This window comes from Panthera uncia (genome assembly GCF_023721935.1).
Source record: "Panthera uncia isolate 11264 chromosome B2 unlocalized genomic scaffold, Puncia_PCG_1.0 HiC_scaffold_25, whole genome shotgun sequence".
Classification (NCBI taxonomy): domain Eukaryota; kingdom Metazoa; phylum Chordata; class Mammalia; order Carnivora; family Felidae; genus Panthera; species Panthera uncia.
Window position 1 is genome coordinate 20,257,350 of NW_026057581.1, and position 23,984 is coordinate 20,281,333.

The window sequence follows — 23,984 nt, forward strand, 5'->3', positions numbered from 1 at the left end:
GGCTGGTCCGCCGAGGGAAGGGGCGGCGTGCCCAGGCCGCCTTCCGCCCGCGCGTCCTCCAAGGCCCCTCCCCGGCCCCCAGCCGGCCGCCCACCCGCAAGCCCGCAGCGGCAGCGCAGGCGACACCCAGCCGCACAGCCTGGAGTCTGCAGCCCGCGGGGGGACGCGAGCCTGAGGGGTGGCTCGGGTGTTCTCCCCGCAGCCCCGTCGTGCACAGGGCTCTGCCGTTGTGGTCGGAGCAGCCACAGGGATGACTGTGCAACGAGGGAGCCGGGCACGACACCGACACCCGGGGGGCAAGCTTTATTTGACTGCTTCCACACATTGCACTGAATTGAGGGGCAAGAAAGACGACAATATTTATTGCCAGTAATTCTAAAGACATGCATCTCCTTTAGAAAAAGCACAAGTCACGTTCCTGGTTTTGAAAAGGCTACAGAGGCGAAAGTTTTACAGTATTCCATGATTTCTGAAAAGAGTATGTGTAGTCTCTATTTGGCCATATTTCATTCTAGCACTTGGTTTATGACTTAACGTGTTAACCCCTAGAACCAAACTGGTTATCTATCTGAGGGCAAACAATCCCAAATAATCTTTGAGAAAGTAAAAAAGACACCCCTATAAAATCGAAAGAGATCGTCAGAATCACCGTGATAAATGTTATAGTACTTCTCTGCTGGGACCTTGAAACACTTTCATTCTAGAAGGCAGCCCTGACAAAAGCCGAGATTTTTTTTCCTTTTTTCTTTTATTAAAGTAAAAACAATTTTAAAATCACTTGCCTGCCATTCAGAGGGAGCATCTGAAGAAATCAGTTTTAACTAGCACATGGAAATGCTAGGCAAAGTAGCCTTGTCTTAGGTTCACGTAACTCGAGAGGCTATTTAAAATGTGAAACTGGATGTCTTCTCCCTAAATTCTCAATAATTTCTAAAAACTCAACATCCATGTGACCTTGGACTCTCTCATTTTCATCTGTCTCTTGCAGTGCACTCTCTTTGCTAACCATTCAGCACACTGCAAGCCCTGATAAAAGTAGTTAATGTTTACTGAAACCTGTGCATGAACTGTACTAAACCCGATAGGAGTGAAAAGGCAAAGTTCTGTTAACAGCATCCATGTACAATAAAACAAAAAGAGGGGGTGGGGGACAAAGAAGGGAGGAATAATTTTTTTTTCCTTCTGATTTGAACTTAAAATTTCTCACTGATGAATAAGCCAATTATATACCACCAAAGATGCTTTTAATCTGTTACCTTTTGGGAAAATCTTGGACACAAATAAACTTCAACTATTTAACCATTTTCTCAATGTTTCTTCCCAGAACTTAAAACTGAAACCAGCCTTTTAGATCTCATATTCTCTTACTTGTTTTTGAAGGCCTAACTACCTACCTGATCCATAACCAGGTTTCCTTATACTCTTATTCATCTAAAGAGCTGTTTACAGATGGCAGCTGAAGAACTATTTCATGCAAACACAAATTTAACATCTCAATGGTTATCATCTAAAATATTTTTTCTTCCCTTGACTCTTTACTTTTTCAAATGTAAAAATAGTTCACTTCACTATGGTCTAATCAGATCTTGAATTCTAACATTTCTTACCATTACATTCATTCTAAGTACAGAGTTAAATATCAGAACTTACTGATCTTTTTCACTTACTGATAATCTGTCTTTTTCTCACATTTCCACATGATCCCTTTTTCTCCCATTAACTCAGTTAAAAGAGTATTTCAACTTACACACATACACACACAGACCGTATCCAGAACAGGATGCTCTCAGGTGTTTAAAGCCAACTTTCTCTCTCCCCCCTCCCCCCCCCCCTCCCAGCTTAAAGGGCAGCAATAGAACCAGTCACCTTGGAAACAAACATCACCCAGTGTTTGCAGAACAAACAATGGTACCTTTTCAGCCAGTACCAGGCAGGCAGGCCAAGGGGCAGCCAAGCAATTCTGGGCCGGACAGGAGTGTTAACATATTGCATTCATTCAGTGCACGAAAAAGTAGTTCAGTACTGAAAATGAAGTGCTCTCAAACGTGTGAACATTTGGCTAGAAACCATAGACAAAGCAAGTAAGGTTTAAAGTCAAATAAGGCTACCCCTAGTTAGAAAAAAAAATCTTTTCATTATTTTTGGAATTGTTTTACATAGCTCATGAATAAGGTAAACTAAACTCCTGTCACTGAGAATTACCTTCTCCAGCAACCAGGAAGAAGCTGCTTAAAATCTTTTCAAAGAGCACGTTTCATCTAATCATTCCTACAAAAACCATCCTTTTCATATGCCACCATATATTGGTTTTCAAAACATCTATTACTTGGCACTTTAACCCACAAACTAATTTCTAGTACTGGCTCAGATCTGACTGTGCGCTAGAAAATTAAATGTCTTCTTAAATACAGTGCCAAACAGATAAATAAATCTGTAAGGGCCCCTGGATAACTTTTTGACCTTGGATAACAGCAATGACTAAACTTTCACTTACTGAAGACTTACAAAAGCTAATCATTTGGGTAGCTGAAGTCTGAGAGGGAGAGTCTGTTACAGTTTTTAAAAAGCTCCACAGCACAGTTAACATCCACAACAAAAAATACACAAGTGTTCCTCAGATCCTCCAGAATGAAAATTTTTAAGTGTTAAAGTAACAGTTTCCTCCTTATTCTGGGTGTGTGCCGGAGTTTTCCTTCCCACCAATTAAGAGAGGAGGCTGGGCCCAACTGAATTCTTTGGACGGGAGTTTGATGTCAGTTAAATACCGCAGTAACTGGCATTTTCTATCACCTCCAGACGAAGGGACAAATGCCTAATTAACATGGACCAACATGCAGCTTAAACTGGAAAAGTGCCTGTCCTTTTTCTTTCTTTTCTTTTTTCTCTGAGATTTAGGTCTTTAACATCCTTGAGTTAAAGCGCACAAAGGGTGTCTAATGCCATCTGACTGAGGTGTAAAAGTCTAATTAACTAATGCTTTTTTTGCGGCGACAGTAAATCAGCGAACATTATTAATCTTCCTGACTGGGCCTGAGTGTGTGAAGAGGGCTTTTGAAAGGGAACTAAACAGTGATACTGGGTGCCCTTGAAAATGAAAAGGAACCCTGCAAAGTGACGACTGATAATCCTAAAAACTACCGAGAAATACTTTAAAATACCACCGCTGGGCGCAGCACTAGGCCCTGTGCTCTCAAAACCATAAGGCTGTGGCTCCCGGGGCCGGAGAGGAAGAGGAGGAGCCAGGCCGGCAGCTGAGAGCCGCTCTGCTCTCCCTTCCTCTCCTTCCAGTATCACGCAGGCGCCCTGGGAGGGCAGAACCCGAACCCTCCACTCCTGCATCTGATTCTGCACCTTTGCAAGTAATTTTTTTTTTTTTCTTTTAGTAGAACAAGCGAAAAGTATTACCCGGAATCGTCAGGGCAAGTGACTCCCACAGTTTGGCTAGTTTCAATCAATCCATACAACAACAATCCAAGCATTTGGCTTCTTGGTTTTACTGCCTGTTCGACACCAAAAAAAAAAAAAAAAAAACCAAAAAACAAACAGAAAACACACATGCACATCATACTCACATCAGAAAAGCATAGATTTATCGAATGCATTCACTGAATGCCAAAATGTGAAGAGAGAAAGCCAAGAGCCAGACAAGGAACTTCTGCACCACGGCCTGCTTGGCCCAGTCTGCAAGGATGGTAACTGCTGTCAGCCCCTCCACCCTCTGCTCTGGATTCCAACTCGTTGTCCCCCCAGCCACGCACCCCATTCCAGAAGGCAAGGCTCTGAGGAAGGCACTTTCTCAGTCCCACGCTGCCCCTGCCTCCTCCCGGGCCTTCCCAGAAAGCTGGGGCCCCAGGCTGAGCGTGGAGAGCCAGCACTAGGCTTTGGGGAAGGAACTCCCAGGGCTGTGCCACTCCCGTCCCCACATCCAGAGGAGTGGCAAGGTCCAGGGCAATGACCCCAGCTGCATGCAGCTTCCTCCATCTTCTCGAAGACATCTTGGAGGGGCAGAGTTGGGAAAGGAAGTGAAAGGAGGACCAGGTGCCACGGTGGCTTGATCTTTCCCCATCCTTAGTATTTCTATCAAGTTTCTGTTTCACTGCCCCTCATCTAAGGGGTATGGGAACCTTTTTAATGAAATTCTGCGGGAAACGCAACAGGTTTGATTAATGACGTGTTTCTGCAAGCCACCTGATAATAAAGCACCCTTGAAACATCAGGTTCAGAACTCAAAACATTTTGATTAAAGATATTTATGTTTTGTTTATAGATTTAAAGGTCTTTGAAGACTGCTCTTCATTACTTGGTACACTGTTACACCCCCAAAATCATCTTTTCTCCTGTTCAAAAAGTAAGGTAGGTTCAGAGAAACCTTTACTTATGTATTCTAAACCGACAATGCATCTGTAACCCCTCCTCCAATAACATCTCTTACAAAAAACTTAGTGAGCTACTATGAATTATCTCCATATTGCCAAGTCACTGAAACCTGAAGCAAACTACAGATGGGGAGAAAAACCCCAGCTGACCGAACAGTTCTTCAAAATAAACTCAGCTGAAATCTTAAGACAGAACTCATTTCTATTTTTTTTAAAGATAATTACTAACATCTATAAAACAAAGAAGAAAGAAAGTGCAGATGGAGTCCCCTTTCCAATCAAACCTCTCTTAGAATCAGAACTGCAAAATTGTCTTGGAATTCTTGAAATTGTGTTTGGAGGGTTTCTTGCCTGGAAACCTTTGTGAGGTCAGTGTTCATCAGAAGGAAGCACCGCCTGTGATGTGCACTGGGAAAGTCTCACCGCAGCTGCGGGCATCAGGCAGGGGAGGCACTGGTCCCACTGTGCAGACAGCAGTGGCCCTGTAACTCACAGTTCAGGTGACTCTAGTCACAGGCCACCTCTTTCACCAAGTCCGCTTAGTGAAAATAATTCTTCCTGTCTCCTTTAGGAAAAATCCAGTTTTATTTTTTTTGCAGAAAATCCAAACAACACGGTCTTTTCTGGGTAGTAGCTTCCCCAACCCTGCTCTTTCCCAGGCTCAACTGATACGTGCTTACTGTGTGCCCTCTTTTGCTTGCTAAGACACTCCTGAAGGTTCACTGGAGCAAGCAACTTGAAAAGGCTATGTAAGTTTGAAATAAAGATTACATGCAACATTTTTTTGAATTTGCACAGATACCACATACAATGTAAACAGAATACCTGCTCCCAGCCTTAACTAATCAGAAAACCAGAGGGATGCTTTTCCTTCATATTATACAGCTGACATCAGAAATGAGGTGGCTAAGTCTCCTACCCGCATCTGGGTGGTTAAGCAGTGTAAGGATTTTGTTGTCAGAGCCCAAGAGTAGTGTTGTGTTGTTTGTTTGTTTATTTACTGAGAGAGGGGGGAGGGGCAGAGGCAGAGAGAGAATCCCAAGCAGGCTCCACACTATCAGCACAGAGCTTGATATGGGGCTCAATCTCACAAACTGACATCATGACCTGAGCCAAAGTCAAGAGTTGGATGCTTAGCTGACTGAGCCACTCAGGCATCCCTAAGAATAGTGTTTTAAGAGGTATCACTACTGAACAATTACTAAGTCACTAACACCCTCATTTTAAAGAGAAGAAAATAGAACCTCAGGTGCATGGTTTTTGAGGAAGGTCTCACTTCACTGGCAGGTCCTCTGGCTGCTGCTCTGCCTTAAAGAATACTTAGAAATAAAGGATAAATAGATAAATAAAGGATACTTAGAAATTCCCTAGTTTTATGGTATTTATCCTTGATATGGAAGGACAATAGTGTCTAGCCTCACAAAAGCTTTTCTGTTTACTTCTACTGATTAAAAAGAGAAAACACTGCCTGGGAGCATCCTTAAGTCACCTCCTAAGAATATGATAACGGAAAGAGATTCTGCCCATTTTACAGATGGAAAAACCAAGGTGCAAGGTGCAGTATCTTTCCATTAACCATAATCAAGGCTGGGCTGGGTTTAGAACCTGACTAGTCACCTAGCCTGCAAATCCAGCCCTCTCTCTAACAGATCATATGAAATTAATCAGAAGGGCCAAGGGAGATATGCCATTAAGGTCTGTTGAAGTGTTTCTGATTCAGTTTACTTCTCCAACATTTCTTCCTTTGAAATAATGAGGAGCAGGTTGGGTGGGCACCTCTGGAAGCTTCAGTAGCGAGCAGATGGAACGGAATGCATCCTCCTAACCTGTCACATAAAGGCCTTCAGATCTTGCACCTGCACAGCTGTTCCTGGAGTTCGAGCATCTCATTTGCCCTCTAGAACTGATCTAATCGTTATTTTCCTAACATTCGACCTCAGAATTCTTCATATGTAGGATCCATTTTCCTCTAGGGCAGATGCCCCAGGGAGCTAGTTCAGGGGGTCCACTCATTCATACGCTCATCAAGCATCTGCAAACCAAGTGAACCATACACATACACATATATGTACTGTTACTTGGCAAGAGTGTGAAGATGCTCTTGTAATAAACTAATTCCATGAAATGTGTTATTTTAAAGAATTTTTTGTCGGACACTGCCAATAGAATCTATAATTGAAATTGTGCTTGCTCTGGAAAAAGTTTTTCCATTACAATAGGTCCTTATATTGGGAAAAATTGGGAGTAACTGCTCTAAAATGTCCAAATAACATGACATTAATTGAAGCAAAATACCCAATTAAAAACACAACCACAGGTAAACTACATATCACATTGTATGTAGCATTCACAACACCGTGTCATACATTGGATGGGAAACTTCTTCTCAAGACAGTCCGGCCCTCTGGAAGGACTTTTTGAACTGCTCAATTTGCTTTTCATCAGTGACTGATTGGTTTAGAGTAATAAGAGGACAGATCATATGCTAATCAAAAAATAAATATATTGTTTCAGTGTTTTCCTCTTTAGAATAATCAATCTCTGATTAACTTTAATAATTCACAGTAAAAATTTTAATCCTCGATTGGCTTCATTTAACCTAGGAAAATACCCCTCCTCCCTTCACATGATGAATGCCCAGGGAATGCAAAATAATGAAAGCATTACCCTATGGCCCTCTCCCCTAAATTATGCACATCCAAGTAATGTGATTTTCATGTTAAAGAACATTTAAATACATCAGCAGATACTTATCATATCACATTAAATTTTTAACAGATTTGGTATAAAGGCGTGTACAAAAATGGGCTTTTTAATTGTCTACAAATGTAATGAATCCCATTTTAGTAGTAGGTTATGTTTTCACATAAGACCACCTAGAAGGACATACATTAAAAGTTACTTCAGACTCATGAAAGGAAATTTTACTTTGTGCTTTATTAGCTTTTTTTCCCTTTTTGTTCATTTAGAATTTCCTATGGTGAGAATGAGTTAAAAATGCAACGAAATAACAAAATCCTAATGGGGAAAAAACAAGTTTGTAGACTTAGGAATATTTCCTTTGCAATCCAAGGGACAGGATGACAGGGGGTTTGATGTCTCTCACACTCCCTCGTATTATTTCCAGTAAATATGAACATTTTATAATGAGAAATGTTCACATAGTACAGCGATTCTGATTTACTGGCTCTTGATAGGATCTACTCACTAACATCCTCAGCAGGAATGCGGGGGCTCCTGCAGAGGGTTCGGACAAGCCCACGGAGGACAAATCTCTGGCAGTCTGGACTTGACAGGGTGGCTGACGCTGAAGAGAGCTTAACCTGCAAGACCAAGTCCTGCCCCACCCTCCCCGCCAGCCTGTATCTCTCTAGGCCTCAGGTTCCTCACCTGTAAATTAAGGGGTTCTAAGGAACAACTGGACGGTGATCCCTCAGGCCCTTCTGGGAGAATATTCTGACTAGAAACAAAGCAGACGCAAAATATAATTTAATCAAATCTTGCTCGTTGCAGCCATTTGCCTGGGGTAGATTTAAACTGATTTCACCAATGTTATTACTTGTTATGGCTTGACGGAGAGTACAGCACAAATAGGGACATTCGATTAATAAAATTAAAAGTTTTCAGTGGCTAGCAAATTTTCAGCTTTGCTGATTTGTAGGTCAACCCTGCCCCAAATGAAGCCACCTGCAGACGAGAGATTTGAAACACAGCAAAAGCAATGCCACTCATCCAAGCTTTATGCTGTGCCAGACACTGGGTAAGTATTTATAGTGTTTTATATCATGCCCTACAATCCCATGACATAGATCTGATTACTCCCTACATTTTACATGTGTAAAAAAGATCTGTTAAAAAAAAAAAAACAGAAGATCTGTGGTGTAAAGAGCAAAAGCAGCTCGTAACTGTGGCGTGTGCCGAAGGGCAAGTCACATACCTCTCCGCCTCACTGCCTCCACCTATAAAGTGGGTTAACAGAACCCCTGCCTCATTCCTGCATTCATTTGATGAGTACTGACCGAGCACCAGATGTGCCAGGCACTGTGGTAACATGCTTGGAGTCATGGAGGAACAAACCAAAAAAAGGAACAAAAAGCCCTCCTGGAGCATATACTCCAGCATAAGGAAAACATAACACGTGCCTAAAAATCTAGTGGGTACTTGATTAACATTAGCTTCCTCACTTCCCCCTTTAGGCACGGAAAAAGCATTAGAAAACAAATCCAACAGAAGCCATGGGCTCCGAGTCAGCCCCAAGGGAGAAATTTCTACCCAAAGAAATACAGAAGAGCAAAGATTAATTAAGAGCACCTGTAGTGAAGGACACTGGCCGGGGCTCAAATTTGGACTCTGTCACTTAGGCTGGAGTGACTCCAGGCAAATTATTTAAAGGCTCTAAGCCTCAGCTTCCCCATCTGTAGAATGGAGAGAACAATGACCTCACAAGGTCAATGCAAAGACTAAAGGAGACAAGGCACAAAAAGCTGGGGTGCACAGAGTCTCCTGCATATTAAGGGTATCTGGTTTGATTAGGACCATCTCCTCAGACCCCACCTTCTGTATCTGCAAGATGTGAATACACTGGCTTGGTAGGGTTCTTGTAAGGACTATGGAGATCATGCATGAAAAGCATTTACCCTGACTGGCACATGATGGGTGCACAGCTGCTTCTCAGAAATGACTGCACACAAATGAATGGGAAGGGGGCAAGGAGGGCATCCTCACGGACAGAGCTCAAAGGGAAAGAGCTGGGGAGGCCACACGTGGGGCAGGAGCCGCGAGGAGCAATTTGCTCCTTACAGAGGTGCTGAGTGTGTGTCCATGGAGCAGGATCAGATGCAGATAGTTGTGAAATGACAGACCCACTGAGTCTGGGTCACCTGGGGCGGCAGCTGGCGTGTGTGGATTATGCATCCAGCTGCCTCTCTTTCGGGCACTTTCCAGCTTCCCCAGAGGGTCGAAGAGCAAAGGAAAGGTGGGAAAGGGCTTTGGACTTTTCAGGGTTCTACAGGAAGGCTACAGAGGGTAAAAATGATATACGGGCGAGTTATCAGTAAAACTCCTACATCCAGGCTCCCTTTCTCCCCAAGCAGGCAGTGAGCATGTCCCTGCTGTCCTTTTGGGCTGTGGTGGACACCACAGTTTCTCTCACCAGGAACCACCAAAGACAGCCACAGACTTAAAAACCGGCTGGTGGGGGAGGCTGGTAGACTGGCCCCAGCCTCTGGGGCCACAGTGCTCCAGGTAGGGTGTCCACACAGCACATCTCAGGACACACACGTGCCAGGAAAGCCTTCCGGCCCCACCTTCAGTAAACCAGTGCTATTAAGGGACAAACCAATATGCCAACATTATAAACATGATATGGTGTTTCAGCGAACAAGCCCCCCAAAGGGATACACTAGACCATAAGAACCCGAACCTTCTACCAAGCAGGTCTCCACTGCCCTGGGCACCCTCCCTACCACACATCATGCTCTTGAGGGTAGCTCACCTGGAGTTGATAACTTAGAAGTCAAATATTAAGCCCAACATATGTGATTCAGCTTTTAAATGAGTCTGTCTATGGCTGTAAAGAAATCAAGCCTCCCTGCGGGTCCACATCACTCCGGTGGCGTTAGGCACTTCAGAGATCCTGAGCACTGCTTGGTTCATCCTGTACCAGCCGACGTGGGAGGCACTCTCTGCCTCGGGCCAGAAACGAACAGGGAAGTGAGCCACGGCAGCCACCCGGAGCACAGACATGCCACACTCCCCATTCTGAGGATGCCTCTAAAGCATGTTCAGGCCAACCTGTCACTTCTCCGCTCGAAACCTTAAGGCTCCCTCCCACTTACAGAAGCTCCAGGTCTCTACCTCACCCTGCCCCAGGTAGCCCTCCAACCCTATCATCTTCCAGTACACGATCCTCGATCCCAAATGACACCCGAAACGCCACACCCCACCTGCCCCTCTATGCCCACACTTCGGTTTCTTCTGTTAGCCTCAGCCTTCCCATGGGTGCTAGGCCTGGGGTCCACACTGCAGTGCGAATTCCTTTCCCATCGTAAACTCCCAAAGGCAAGAACCACCACGCTCCACCATGCCTCAACCTAGTGTCCTAAATGCAGGAGCTGGCTTGTTTAGGGATATTTGTGAGGCCTTCAAATACTATGTTATGCTCAAATCTAAGCAAACTGTTAAAGAATCAAGGTTCCAAAACGCTAGCTACAAGCTCTCCAGGTACAAAGGCGTAATGAGATTTTGTGTAACAAAAGAACATCCCTTAAAACAGCGGAGATAGGCCAGAACAGGAAGCTTCCCGGCAGTCTGACACTAGCCGTGTGACCTCAGAAACACGAGCACCACTAACCCTCAGCTTCCGGTCTCCGAAAAGAGGGGAATGATACCCACGCCCCATCCATGGAGTAACACACACAACCAGCCAGCACAAGGCCCTGGGCACACCCAGCGCTTTCCTTCCCTAACCTGTGTGCCTGGCTGTCACACAAACAAAAGGAAGATGCCTCCCGCACCATTTCCCTCCTGGTCCCCCAAAGCCCCGCTGTAGCCAGCACCCCACTTCCTCCAGCTCATGTCTAGCACAAATGAGAGACCATGTTCAGAAACAACACTGAACAAAGGAGGCTGCCAACAGCTCACAGACTCGTAACATAGAAAATCAGTTTTTGGGGATAGAGATCATTAACTTTAAGGTCTATGTTGTGTCCTACCTCCTGAATCGAGGGGACCCGCCTACATTTTTCACAGCCCTCTCAGCCAGGTCCCTCAGTCCATGAGTACCGGCTTTGAAATGTATCCAGCCACACATATAAAATTGAACACGTCTTCCCCAGAGGGCAGAGGACTCTGAAAACCTAAAAGAAAAGGCAATATCGTGTCCCTACTGTAGTTAATAAACCACTGATTGTCTTTGGGGCCTGCTATGTGACTTCCTACACACACACACACACACACACACACACACACACACACACACACACACCCAGGCAGGGGGGTTAAGCTCTGGGCACCAGAGCTCCCCTTCCAGAGTGACTTCATCTACAGAGAGGCAGGTGGAATCTGAGCAGAGGGCTGGGGCATGAGAGGCACAGCCACTACCTGGGTGAGTTCAAAGGCACAGGTGAGCAGGCAGGCCCTGCTCAGGGCGCTTCCTCTTTAGGAACAATTTCCACCAGGGGCTCTCAGCCCCCAAAACCTTCAGCCCCAGGGTCATCCAGACTGCAAAGGAGCTAGCCCTCTGCCTGCTCCCTCTGCAAGCCCATTCACTCCCAGCTGACAAACTGGTGATTACAATTACAACATAAATAATTCCCTCTGACTCCCAGTGTCCACTCCCAGAGGGAAAAGAGAGGAGTCTCTCTCCTCCAACTAATTCCGCTACCTGATAAGCCTAAATAAGTACCAATGAGTAAAACACAACTAAGGAAGTTTAAATATAGCTGGCCTGAGTTCTATTTGCTGAAATAAAGCTCCCACCTCTCAACCAGATCATGTCACATTTCAGAGGGCAGCCCACACATCCTAGGCTGAAAAACCTCTGGTGGGGGGGAGGCGCAAGGGAAGGTAAATTATCCTGTTAAACACAGCACCAAATTCTAAGTTCCTGCTACACTTTGCTGGACATGTTGTCTCCTCCACTGCCTTCTTTTTCTAAAGGGTTAGTTAGCAGTGTTCTTTCTCTGAGACAAGCCGCTCACATCATGGCCCCACTTCAAAGCATGTGATGGCTCATCACTGTCTACACAAGCCAGCCTGTCTCTTTTTACAGAATCCCATCTCAACATCCCTCCATCCCTAACTCAGCTCAACACCCCTGGCCCTACCCCTCCAGCCAGACCCTACTTCCTACCCTACTCTGGCCCCAAAGAAGCCTCATATTTCTGCACTCCAGGGCCAGTACAAACACTGCTCTTCTGCCTAGAAGTCCGTTTTCCCTTCCCCACTTGTTTCTCCACATGGCCAGCCCTTCCCATGTGAAGACATCACTTCCTCTTTCCTCCCACTACTTCCCACTCCCGGGTCCTCTGCCTGCCCCCATGTCCCTGCTGGCTGTGATGCACCGGGGAGTTTTAGGGCACGCTTTGCTCATCCTTTCATCCCTGGAGCTTAGTACCTGGGGAAAGTGTCGAGAAGTGACACTTCCCGATGCAGGGAAGCTGATGGTGGTATTCCACGGAGGGTTGGAAAGGGGCACAGAACGCTGGCCTCCCAACCCACACATCTTGTCCCTACACTCTGCTGAAGCTATCAAATTGCCACAAGCAAAATGACCACGACCATAATAGTAGCAGTAAGCAGAAGATAGCCCATTTACAATTGAGCTGGCAGCACACAAGGCTGAAATTTTCTATTGGTTACCAATTTCAAAACAATCCTTCTCCACAGACCCACCGGAAACAGGAAACAGACCATCAAGCACTCATTGCAATTCGAGATCTGCCAGTTCCCATAACTTGCTCAGGCACCCCCAAAAAGGGGAGGAACGATGCACACTGGTGACCTCCATCCCCAAACATCCTAAGGGAGAAAGGACGGCTTTCTATCACTGCCCTCCAGTCTACAGTGCTCCTATTGCTTAAAAAGCAAAGCAACCAAAGAACATTACCTTCCAAAGGCTATCTCCCTTGCATATGGACAAAGTTTAAGATCAGGTTAGTAATTAGATCAATTGCTACACCCCCTTCACTAGTTAGCACAGATGACTGAGCCGCTTATGTCATTGATCCTGAACCCTAGCATCTTGAGGCAAAAATCTTGAATTAATTTTTTTTTTTTAAAGTTTTTTAGTTATTTGAGAGAGACAGAGAGAGACAGCATGAACAGGGCAGGGGCAGAGAGAGAGGGAGAAAGAATCCCAAGCAGGCTCCACACTGTCAGTGGAGACCCTGATGTGGGGCTCAAACTCACGAATCATGAGCTCAAGACCTGAGCCGAAATCAGGAGTCAGACACTTAACCAACTGAGCCCCCCAGGTGACCCCAAATCTTGAATTTATATATTACGTGACAGCCTATTATAACATAAAACAGCAAGGGGCCTGTTTTCAAGGCACCAGCCCTACTGAAACCCAAACCAACACTCAATTTCCCCAAATGATTATAGAGCTGACAGGTCTTAGGCTTTTCCAAAATGGCCCACATACCGTTCTTACTTTGAAACAGAGCTCGAGCACTTTCAGTGACATTGAAAGCAGGCCTGAGAGCCAGGCACGCACCCCACTACCCATCACACGGAGGGCCAGCAGAAGCCCCAACTCCAAGCCCTCACTCTTTCACTTTGGGGGCATCTCTCACCACACGAGAAAGACAACCTCCGATCCACTGGAACCTCTCTAATGGGGTCACGGGGGAAGTTTAGCTTCCAGAAAGATCTGTGCAGGGCTTCATCACTGGGTCTCTCCTATAGTGCCAGTGGGAGGCTCCAGGGACAGACACTTCCCTCCAGCTGATCTGTGAGCCAACACCACACCACCTGTGCAAGCCTCTCACTCCAGCAAACACACACCTCCCCTCCTGATCTTCCACTGAACGCATAGTCTGTCTAACTCCTCTTATCAAATGCCAGATAACCTGCCATTTCCAGAAGCCAGCAACCCTGTCACACGCTTGTTCCTGCACACCTTTCCCCTTGATGGTACATACCAATGGGCTCTACATATGGCAGGTGTCAGAGAATATTTATTTGGTGACTGGATCATGGGGTGAGCAGTGGCCACAAGCACAGGGTCTCGACTCGGGCTACACAGCGCCGGTTGCCACTCTGGGTCCCCATCTCATCTGAATAATGAGCATAATAACTGACCTACATCATAGGGTCAAAGAGTCGTTGTGAGGAAATGAATGAGACCATCCGTGTCAAGAATTTAGGACAACCAACGGTGACTAGTACATGCTCCATAAATGTTAGATGTCATTACTGCTGCTCCCGGTATCCACGTGGAGTGTGTGTCCACCTGAAAAGCCTAACCACCAAAAAAGGGTGAAAATTAAAGCAGAATAACTTGAGATTTTTGTCATCAGATTGGAGTCATCGATTAAGTCCAGCAAGGGCAGAAGAGAAACTGAAAGACTTAACCTCTAACTTCTGGTTTATCTGATTTAAAACAAACACAAGCAGGCCTTGTCCGGTGATGTTTTTCACCAAAGGTGGTCTCTAACCCAAATGCGGTCTATAGAACGTATTTAAAGGCAGACTTCCCTGTACTATAAATGACCACATCACAGTTTCTGCTGTTTAAGGGTGGTGTCTATGTATTCAGCTTTCTGTAGAGACACAGGCGGCAGCACTCACTATGATGAGACCTCCAAGGGCTGGCCAACCACAGGAGCCTTTCCAAAATTTCATGGGCTATATAAAGGTAACGATGAAATAGAGCTGCCGAGCCATTTTGATCACATTCTCCAAGTACAGTAATTTGACCACACTACCTCCCCAAGACAATTACGCTCCCCCCTTTTTCTAGAGTATTCCACAACACGGATGCATGACTGCACACCATCTACTCTCCAATGGACAGATAAAGAGCAAGTGTCTACCCACATGCCATGATTATCACCCACATCAACATCAAGCGCTGCTCAAAAAAAGAAAACAACAATGAAAATGACAGGAGGTGTAACTACCCAGGGTTCTCAGCACTTACTGCCATGACATAACCAAACGCACATGGAACTGACTCATTCTAAGGCAGCACAGGCACTTTCCTAAGGAAAAAGTAATCTGTGCAGCACCTATCCCAATGCCACATTCTTTTTTTTTTTTTTTGAGTTTATTTTGAGAGAGAACATGCCCTCATGAGCACAGAAGAGGGGGGAGAGCAGAGAGAGAGAGGGAGAGAGAATTCCAAGCAGGCTCTGCGCTGTTCGCATAGAGCCTGACATGGGGGCTGATCCCACAAACTGAGATCATGACCTGATTCGAAATCAAGACTTGGACACTTAACCAACTAAGCCACCTAGGTGCCCCCAATGCTATGTTCTTAGCAAGACAACAATGGCTATGGTTTTACAATGAAGGGACATATCATGGACAGATGGAAGATCATGGAAGATCACACAGCCTGTCCTTACTGATACCCCCTTGAAATTCTCTGGAGAAAGCTCATTAAAATTCCAAAGCATGTATCTTTTTATTAATTTGTTTCATGAACCTCTTCAGGAGCTTTACATGAAATATATTAAACTTTCATTCACTTAATCTTAACACAGCAGATGGTCTAATATATCCAGAAGGTAGCCACACAGAAGACATTCCAACATCCCAATGTCTAGGGAACCTAGCACCATCGAGCCCTTCAACAAGGGGTATCAGGATGCAAATACACAACTGTTTAGAGAAAAATAAATTACCCAACAGACAGTGTGTGTTCTCATCACTGTCTAGGGTTATGGATGAGTTATCCAACAGGGAACTTATAGGTTTGTCACAGATACTGGCTACTGAATATACTACTGACAGCAATTCTGGATATTCATCACAAGGCCATTACCTAGTAAGTTTTATTGGCAACACACTTCTTGTTAGACCTCCAAATCCACAGCTCACGGTCAGGTTGAAAGACGTGAGTTGTTTGCATAGTACCTTAAGATTTAAATTTTCAAAAAATATGCTTACACCCAGTTTTTAAAGCTTTCTTCTCAGCATCTCCTTACCTAGACAGGCTATTTAAATTAGAAAGAAATAGGATGGGGCAAGGACTTTGTTGATTTTTTTTTTTTTTTTTTTTTTTTACCCTAACTGGTTCATCTTATCAAATATAGGCCTGGAATAAAGTGTGGTGTCTGTTCTAACAGGATTTATGGTTGCAGTGATGCAGAAACACCCACGCTCCTGAGCAAGAAATGGAAAATCATGTTTTCCCCAGTGTGGACAGACAACAGCACTATTTGGAGCCCCCTGGGATGTTCGGGTTACACTGGTCGGGATTGATACCATAAAAGAGAAGCATCTTTGGGACATGCTGGGACTCACCTGAGGCTTTTTGATGAGTCATTTGTATAACGTCAGAGACAAGCATTACCAAATTCAGGAGCACTGCTGATACTTTCTTGTGAGATCACCTGAAGGGGTGGTGTCCTGGCTCACACACAGGGGTACGGCTGTGCAGGCAAGCGAGGCAGACACCGCCCCCATCAGGAAGCAGGAGTTTCCAGTGCAGGAGAAAGTAACTGAGGGGGGCCCTCGCCTATGGACCTGAGGGTCACACTACAAGAGGCAGCATGCCTCAGCTGCAGCTTCTAGTTTTCACCAGCTCAGTGGAAAACACGTCACTTTCTATCTCGTTCCACAAAGATCTGTCTGCCTTGAAAAGAAAAAAAAAAAAAAGTTAATTAACGTAGTAAAAACCCCAGGTCTGCCTGGGAGGGGCAAGTGGGCCATGGCCAGAAGAGTTCAAATACAGGCGAGACAATCGCTCAGTGGGGACAAGCTATGTTCCTTGTGGCAGGGATTAAAATCTTTTCCTTTGACACCCACAGATCTAGTGGAAAGCCCAGCACACAGTAGATACACAGCAAGTTTTGTTTACTGAATGAACTCTGTTTTCATGCAGATTACCGAGCAAGCAAAATACTGATGCGGTTCTGAGACACTGAGAGTGTCAGGTGACCACTATGAAATATGCTGGAAAATCAGGTCAGGAGGGAGTTCTGACACTCCTAAGTCAAAGGCTCGTGCAGTTTTGAGAGTCCTACCTTGGTTCATACCCAAAGCCTCTTCCCGAGCCCTGTGCTCACAAGCCAAACAGATCAAGCATCACTAAAACAAACAGAAACTTCAACGCTCCGAAGACAGTTGCAGATCTCATCCGAAAATCATTCAGAAGCTTGGGCCCTCTATAAGAAAACTTTCCATTTCCTTTAGACATCAGAAAAAATTAAAAGGACAGAAGGAAAGGGAGAGAATGAGGAGGGAAGGAGGAAGCTATTCACTTGTTTCCGTTTCTCCCTTTTTAAATATAGGGCTACTCTTCAGGCTTTTATCCATGCCAGGGGTGTAAGTCTGAACCGATGAAAACAATACAAGCAGAGAAGATGCTGAAAGTATTAAAGAACATAAAAATCATTCTTTAAAGAACAGGGAACATACCTTGTTTATGAACCTTGCTTTATCTAGCACTCTAGTTTCAGAGAAAGGCACCCCCACTCATCTACCACAAAAGCCAGACGTGGAAGCCATCTCTCCCCTTCCCCCTCCAGGAGTCCTTCCCACTGCTGAGATCTCTATCAAAGCCATCCAGGCTCCCCACCTTTATGGCCGCCATACTCCAAGCCACCACCGGTTTTCAAATAAAATTTTTTTTTTTTTTGAGAAAGGGAAAGAGAGAGTGCATGCATGGATGCATGCACAAGCAGGCCTGAATGGGGAAGGGGGAGAGAGAGAGGGAGAGGGAGAGGGAGAGAGAGAGGGAGAGAGAGAGAGAGAGAGAGAGAGAGACCCGAGCAGGCTCTGCATTGTCAGTGCAGAGCCTGACCTGGGGCTCAATCCCATGAACTGTGAGATCATGACCTGAGCCAAAATCAAGAGTCAGATGTTCAACTGACTGAGCCACCCAGGCACCCCTGGTTTTCAAAATTTTGAAAAACTGGCCTTATGCATCTTGCAAACAGAAGGCAAAATAGCTAATAGCTTCCTTGCAGTCTAGTCTATCCTCCACTCTGGGCAGGAATAATCTTTAAAAATGCAAATCTCATCATGCCATTCTTTGGCCTAACACCGTTTAAGTTCTTAAGAAAAATTCCAAATAACTGTGGGTTACAGTGTGAAGCCCCTACCTACCTCACTGTGCTGTCATTCATTGGTTCTGTGTCTTTTCTTCCTACACACACACACACACACACAGACACACACAGTGCTTTTCTCACTTCAGTGGGCAGCCCCCTCCCCAACCTCAGGACTTGAGTAAGCTGTTGTCCAACACACTCCTTCCTTCCCTCCACCATCTTTCAGACATTATTAGCTCCATGGGATGCCTTCCTTGACCTGCCTCCCAGTATCTTGCCCACACCCAGAGGTCAAACTTCATATGTCCTTGTCCTACTTCATTCAGTTTGCACCTAGCACAGAAGTACGTGACTTGGTGGACGAATGGGTATTTTCCAACCTCTGTAAAGCCAGCAAAGGTCTCTTTCTCATACTACACTCTTGGTGTTTATTACAGCCTTCACATGGTATATATTCAAATACTAAATAAATAAAAAATAAATAAAGACCTGTTAATGTTAAAAAAAATTTAACACTCTGAGGTTGGCAAATCTGGGGGTAGAAAACTGTTTTCTAAAAGGAGCTTAGGGTTGCCTGGCTGGCTCAATCCACTGAGCATCCGGCTCTTGATTTCAGCCCAGGTCATGATCTCACAGTTTATGAGTTCGAGCCCAGCATCGGGGATCTGCACTGACAGTGTGGAGCCTGCTTGAGATATTCATTCTCTCTCTCTTTCTCTCTCTCTCTGCCCTTCCCCCGCTCATGCTCTCACTCAAAATAAATAAATAAACTTAAAAAAAACATTTTAAAGGAGATCAGGTCTGATACTGACTCCCAACGTGATAGAATTTTAGGAAAAAGGGCTTGTCCTGAACAACAAATAGTTCTCAGAAACCTTATTTTCATGATTTAAATACAAATTAAGTTTAGAGATGTACAAGTGAAGTCTCTTTTAAATTATACTTAGTTTAAAATTTTAACTTAACAGTTTGATCCAATATAGGATTAACTAACCAAGTCATGAGAAATCTGTTTGAGATGTTCACTAGTTTTATGTAATTATCCCTCAAAACAGCAATTAAAAGCCCTATGATGGCAGAGAAATGACTTTTAAAAAATCTGTTTTCCATAGGAGAGAAGAAAATACATAAGCCTCCTCAGAAATAAGAGTTAGAATATTATATCTGAGTGTACCTGCCAGATCTGAGCCTAAAATGACTTTTAAAAAATCTGTTTTCCACAGCAGAGAAGAAAATACATAAGCCTCCTCAGAAATAAAAGAGTTAGAATATTATATCTGAGTGTACCTGCCAGATCTGAGCCTAAACTCTAGTTATCAGGTAAGCACAATAGGAATACTTAAAGGTAAGGAATATAATTTTAATCAGCTAGGGTTTCATCTTATATGAAGGATACCAAGCCCCTCCACTATGCAGTTTAAAAAAATTATTTTAGGTACAAAAAGCTCCATCAGTAAAACACCTGTCTCTCACCCAATCTATCCGGTATCTCCCCTATCTTTGAAGCTATAATGCACCTCTTTTAAAAGAAACTTAAACACTTTTGAGATGATTTTGTCTATTCAGAAGTGGGTTTTTTAAAATAATAAAGTCTCAGCATAAAGGAAACTCCCCTAAAACAGTGAAATGATTCTTTCCATCAATATGATCTATACTCAACTTCCATCAAGTATATTCCACACATACGCACCCACAAATAAAGTGCAGGTTTCTGATCTGGTGTTTTGTTTTCAATCCAAGGAGTAGCGGAAAAAAGAAAAGTTAAATTATACACAGACCAACACTCCTATTAACTCATCCACTAATGAAACAAAAATCTAACTAAGCAGAGAAAATGGGCCTACACGTTGGAGCTCTGAAATGATTTTGGTCTTTGATCTGTGTGCCCATCTCTCCTATTTAATATAAACTTCAAACTAAGAGCCATGAAAAGTGGTTATAATTAGTAAGGGCCCTAGTGAGACAGCTTTTAGTGCAATCAGGCATTAACAAAGATTTTTTTTCTCTTTAATTTCCAGCAAATTAAGCTCAGCAAAGTTTTATTTTAAAATTTCCGTAATTCAAAATTCTTCTGCACCACTGTTCCCTTAACACCAAATCTCTGCATGATGGGTGTGCTAAAGACTCGTTTACTTCTGTTTCCTACTCACAGTCTGTACTGATATTTAGGACTTAGCTTCCAAATTTTATGTGCTCTTCTCCAACAATACCCTGCACTTCTACAAAAACTCTTGCTTTTGGTATGAGAAAATGGATCCAATCAACATACCTTATCAACTAAGCACCACTATGCAATCCTTGAGCTAGGTACAGAAGGTGGAAAAAAGAAGAGTTAAGTCCCCCCCTATTCTGGAGGTGGGGAAATACAGGTCAACAGGTACTTTATGACGGCCTGGACATCCTCTGGATGGAGGACCTGATTCTCCCTGCAAGAAGTGGTCTGAAAGAAAGAAGAAGAAAGAAAGAAAGGAGATCTAAGAAACGCTGTTTGCTAGAAGTGGATGGGGATGAGCCCGAATGAACAACCCATGCACACGCAGAAACAGTCGTGGTGCAGAAAAGTAGCAGGACCCGAAACTAGAAAGAGAGTCTGGAAGCTGATGATGAAGGTCCTCGGGTGCCAAGCTGAGGAGTTTGGATTTCTTCCTGTAGACAACAGGGAGCCAAGAGATGTTTTTCAGCAGGCAAACACCATGTGCAGCTTGAGTTTCTGAGCAGAGTGAGGAGGATGAGCTGGAGCAGGGAATACAGGCGGCAGGAAGCTAATTGAGGAGGTGTTTGCGACATGATGAGGATCTGAGGTCAGAGTCCCAGGACAGAAGTTTTGGGGAGGGTCTGGTCACTGAATTTAGGGGTCAAGACAGACACAAGGTGGGCAAAGCACTTCCTGGCCAGAAGACTGGGTGGATGATGCACCTCAGACCACCTTCTAGAAGTATGGGAGAGGACTTTTATTTTTACAAGTCACCTCTGGGGCACCTGCAGGTAAGCCAGGTGACAAAAGGTCCTGGCTGGGGAAAAGCTGTAAATGGAGACTGAGGGAGTTGCCGCTTTATAGGTTAGAGAGGGCAGAAAAGCACCAGAATCCACGGTTCCTATTACCCAGGAACAGGACAGCCACGGGGGTTTCAGAGCAGGTCACAGAGCAAGAGCAGCACAAACAGATGTGAACAGATGCTTACTGTCTACCCACAGGTTTAGGATGTAAAAAAAAAAAAAAAAGCTACCTTTCAGAGTCCTACATTTCTCTAAGGTCAATGGGAGCCCAGGCAATCTTAGGGGCAACTGGTACTTCCAGCAGACAGTCCTTCCCTTTCTAGAATTCAGTCTCCCTGTCTTCCTGCCTTTTTCTCAGCTCCTCACCTCCTGCCTGTGTGACAAAGCCCTGGGGGTGGTGGGGGGGGGGTGGGAGTGGAACAGGACAAGGGTCAGGCAAGTGGCACCCGTGGCCACAAGCTCACTCGACCTTTCTGGTCTGAGGAAATCCGGTTTAAAGTTCGTATACCACATTTTGGTTCTTGAGATCAACCACCTTTTCATGTGTGAGATCCAGGAGTCCCAAGAACATGAAAAGAACCCCCGTGCCTTCCCCCTCACTCCCTCCTGGTCTCTTTCAGCTATGGGAGCAGCCTGCCATCCATGCCCCTCGAGGGGAAACGTATGGACAGAAGGCCAGGTTCCAAAACACTGCCCCAGAGAGAGGGTGGGTAGTTATGTAAAAATTTTTGCAAAAACCTGAGGAAACAAAACCAGGGAGAGTTATCTTGCACTTAAGAGTGCAAAAACGTGGACCGTCAAGCGCATAAAGGCTAGTTCAAACACTGCGGGGGGGTGGGGTGGGGGGGAAGACACTCAGCGTAACTTAAAACATGAGGGAAAACTGGCAGATGACAGCACCAGAGCAAGTTTCCCAATAACTGAAGAAGTGACTCGGAACAGCTTCCCAGTGCCAACGAATCTGGTTTGTTTTAGAAGCAGATGAGCTCTAGAACTTTTTATTTACTGTGGGGTTTTTAAGTATATTTAACGCCACTTAATGTCTTCCCCAGCCCCGAATTTTCTGTGAAACCTGGAATATGCCAGCCATGGTACCTCACAGGCATGTAATGGGAGCTTACTTGCTTTATGAAATTTCAGATCTCCAGATACATCACGTGTGCTACGCGGACTACACCCGGGCCACTTGCTCACACAACACAGGCCACATCTACTGTACCTTTAAAGCAGGAGTCTCAACCTCCACCTACTGACATCCTGGACTGGATAAGTCTTTGTTGTGAGGCCATCAGCTTGCACTGTGGGATGGATAGCAGCATCCCCGGCCTCTCTACCCACTGAGGGCCAGTAGCACCCCTCCCCCCACCCCCACCCCACCCCCCAGCAAGGCAATCAAAAACGTCTCCAGACATTGCCAAATGCCCCTGGGGGCAAACCGCCAACTCTGAGATCCACTGCTTTCAAGGGTGAGTCCAAAGCTTTCCACGCCATGCCTTGTCCTTAAAATCCATCCCTAAGTGAACTTCATTAAGAAAAATTTACTAGTTCTGTTTGTCTCTCGGCACCCAAAGCAGAAAGAAAAGTGCTGCGTTTCCCCAATTTGAACATAAACTGCCAGGCAAATTTTGCCTCAAGGGTTGGAGCTGTGCACAATTCTGGAAAGGAAATCCAGAGTGGATACCCACAAAGCTTCCTGAGCTCAAAATATACCACTTTCTTCCATATATAGATTTTGAGTTTCTGGAACATTTATTATTCTTACAACAATTCCAGGAGGTAGAAAACCTACTAAAAAAAAAAACAAAAAACAAACGTGTACAATCACATTCATCAACAGAGATGTGCCAAAGGCTAAAAAGTTTCTTTTTAATTGCCTTACATTTTCAAATCCAACACAGAATTATTGTGAAAAGGATCTGGTCTCGTTTACAACACGCGCGTGTGCACGCACACACAAATAGGCACGTATTCTTTGGAAGCTAAGCTGACTTTAAAAAGCAGGTGTTCTGTGCAGCTAGACCCGGGTTAGGCTTATTACCAGCCACAGAGTGGAAACTGGCACAGCTGTAAAATGGGTTAATATACCCACCTAACCCTCACCGTGTTTGTTGCTCTGAGGATAAAATCTGAATCTTTGTTAAACGGCCTTCACAAAAGCAGGGTGAAGACTTTGTCAAAGGTACATCCTCACAAAAACTGAAAATTTAGAAGCCATGAAACCACTAAAAGTCTCAAACATTCTTCTGACGATCCTACCCCACAGCCTCTGAAAAAGGGGGTTAAAAAGAGAGGAGATCCTAAGCAAGCCAGGGAAAAACAAATAGAGCCATTTAAAAGCTTTATCTAATTACCCCCACTGAGACTTTTTCACTGTAGTCTGGCTGGCTGACAAAGAAATGGGGGGGTGGGGGGCGGTGTTCACCAGGCTTTCTCTCCCTTATCAGGACCACCCGCCCTCAGGGAGTCTGAAAGGCCTCAGGTGAATCCAGCAAGGGCAGTCAGTACCCAGTGTCCCCAGCCTTGGGGACTTCACAGAAGCTTTCAAATTCTCTTAGCATTACTTGTTTGAATCGCACTGAACAAACATCTCCACCCTCTCCCACTTCTTTTGTCTCAAGCACCTAGTCACAGGCCACCACCTTCATTGATGGGCAGATTGGTTCACCTGTACCCTGAAGTACCATCAGAAACAAGATGCACCAGTAGCTGGAAGGAACAGCTCCCTGCGCCCTCCTCCCAGGCTTCCCTGCCTCTCCACCAACCAACATGGAGCTCCATCTCTGGCTCCAATACACACAGGCTTCCCTTCATACCAACAGTGAACACCCAGAAGGTGATAAGAGAACCTTGAGCCCAGCACCGTTGATGACACTGTCCCACAGGGCAG

At 44.9% G+C, this 23,984-nt stretch overlaps 1 protein-coding gene across 7 annotated transcripts in view; it reads right to left on the minus strand.

The window, feature by feature from the left end:
* Window positions 1-23,984, minus strand: part of RREB1 (ras responsive element binding protein 1) — a 179,822-nt gene that overhangs the window by 101,498 nt on the left and 54,340 nt on the right. The window contains exon 1 of one of the 7 annotated variants that reach the window (XM_049654873.1): window positions 1,748-22,473. The exons of the other annotated variants lie outside the window; for them this stretch is intronic. The gene's annotated coding sequence lies outside the window, so the exon portion shown is untranslated. Of the gene's footprint in view, window positions 1-1,747; window positions 22,474-23,984 lie in introns of those variants that run through there. 7 annotated transcript variants of the gene reach the window in all.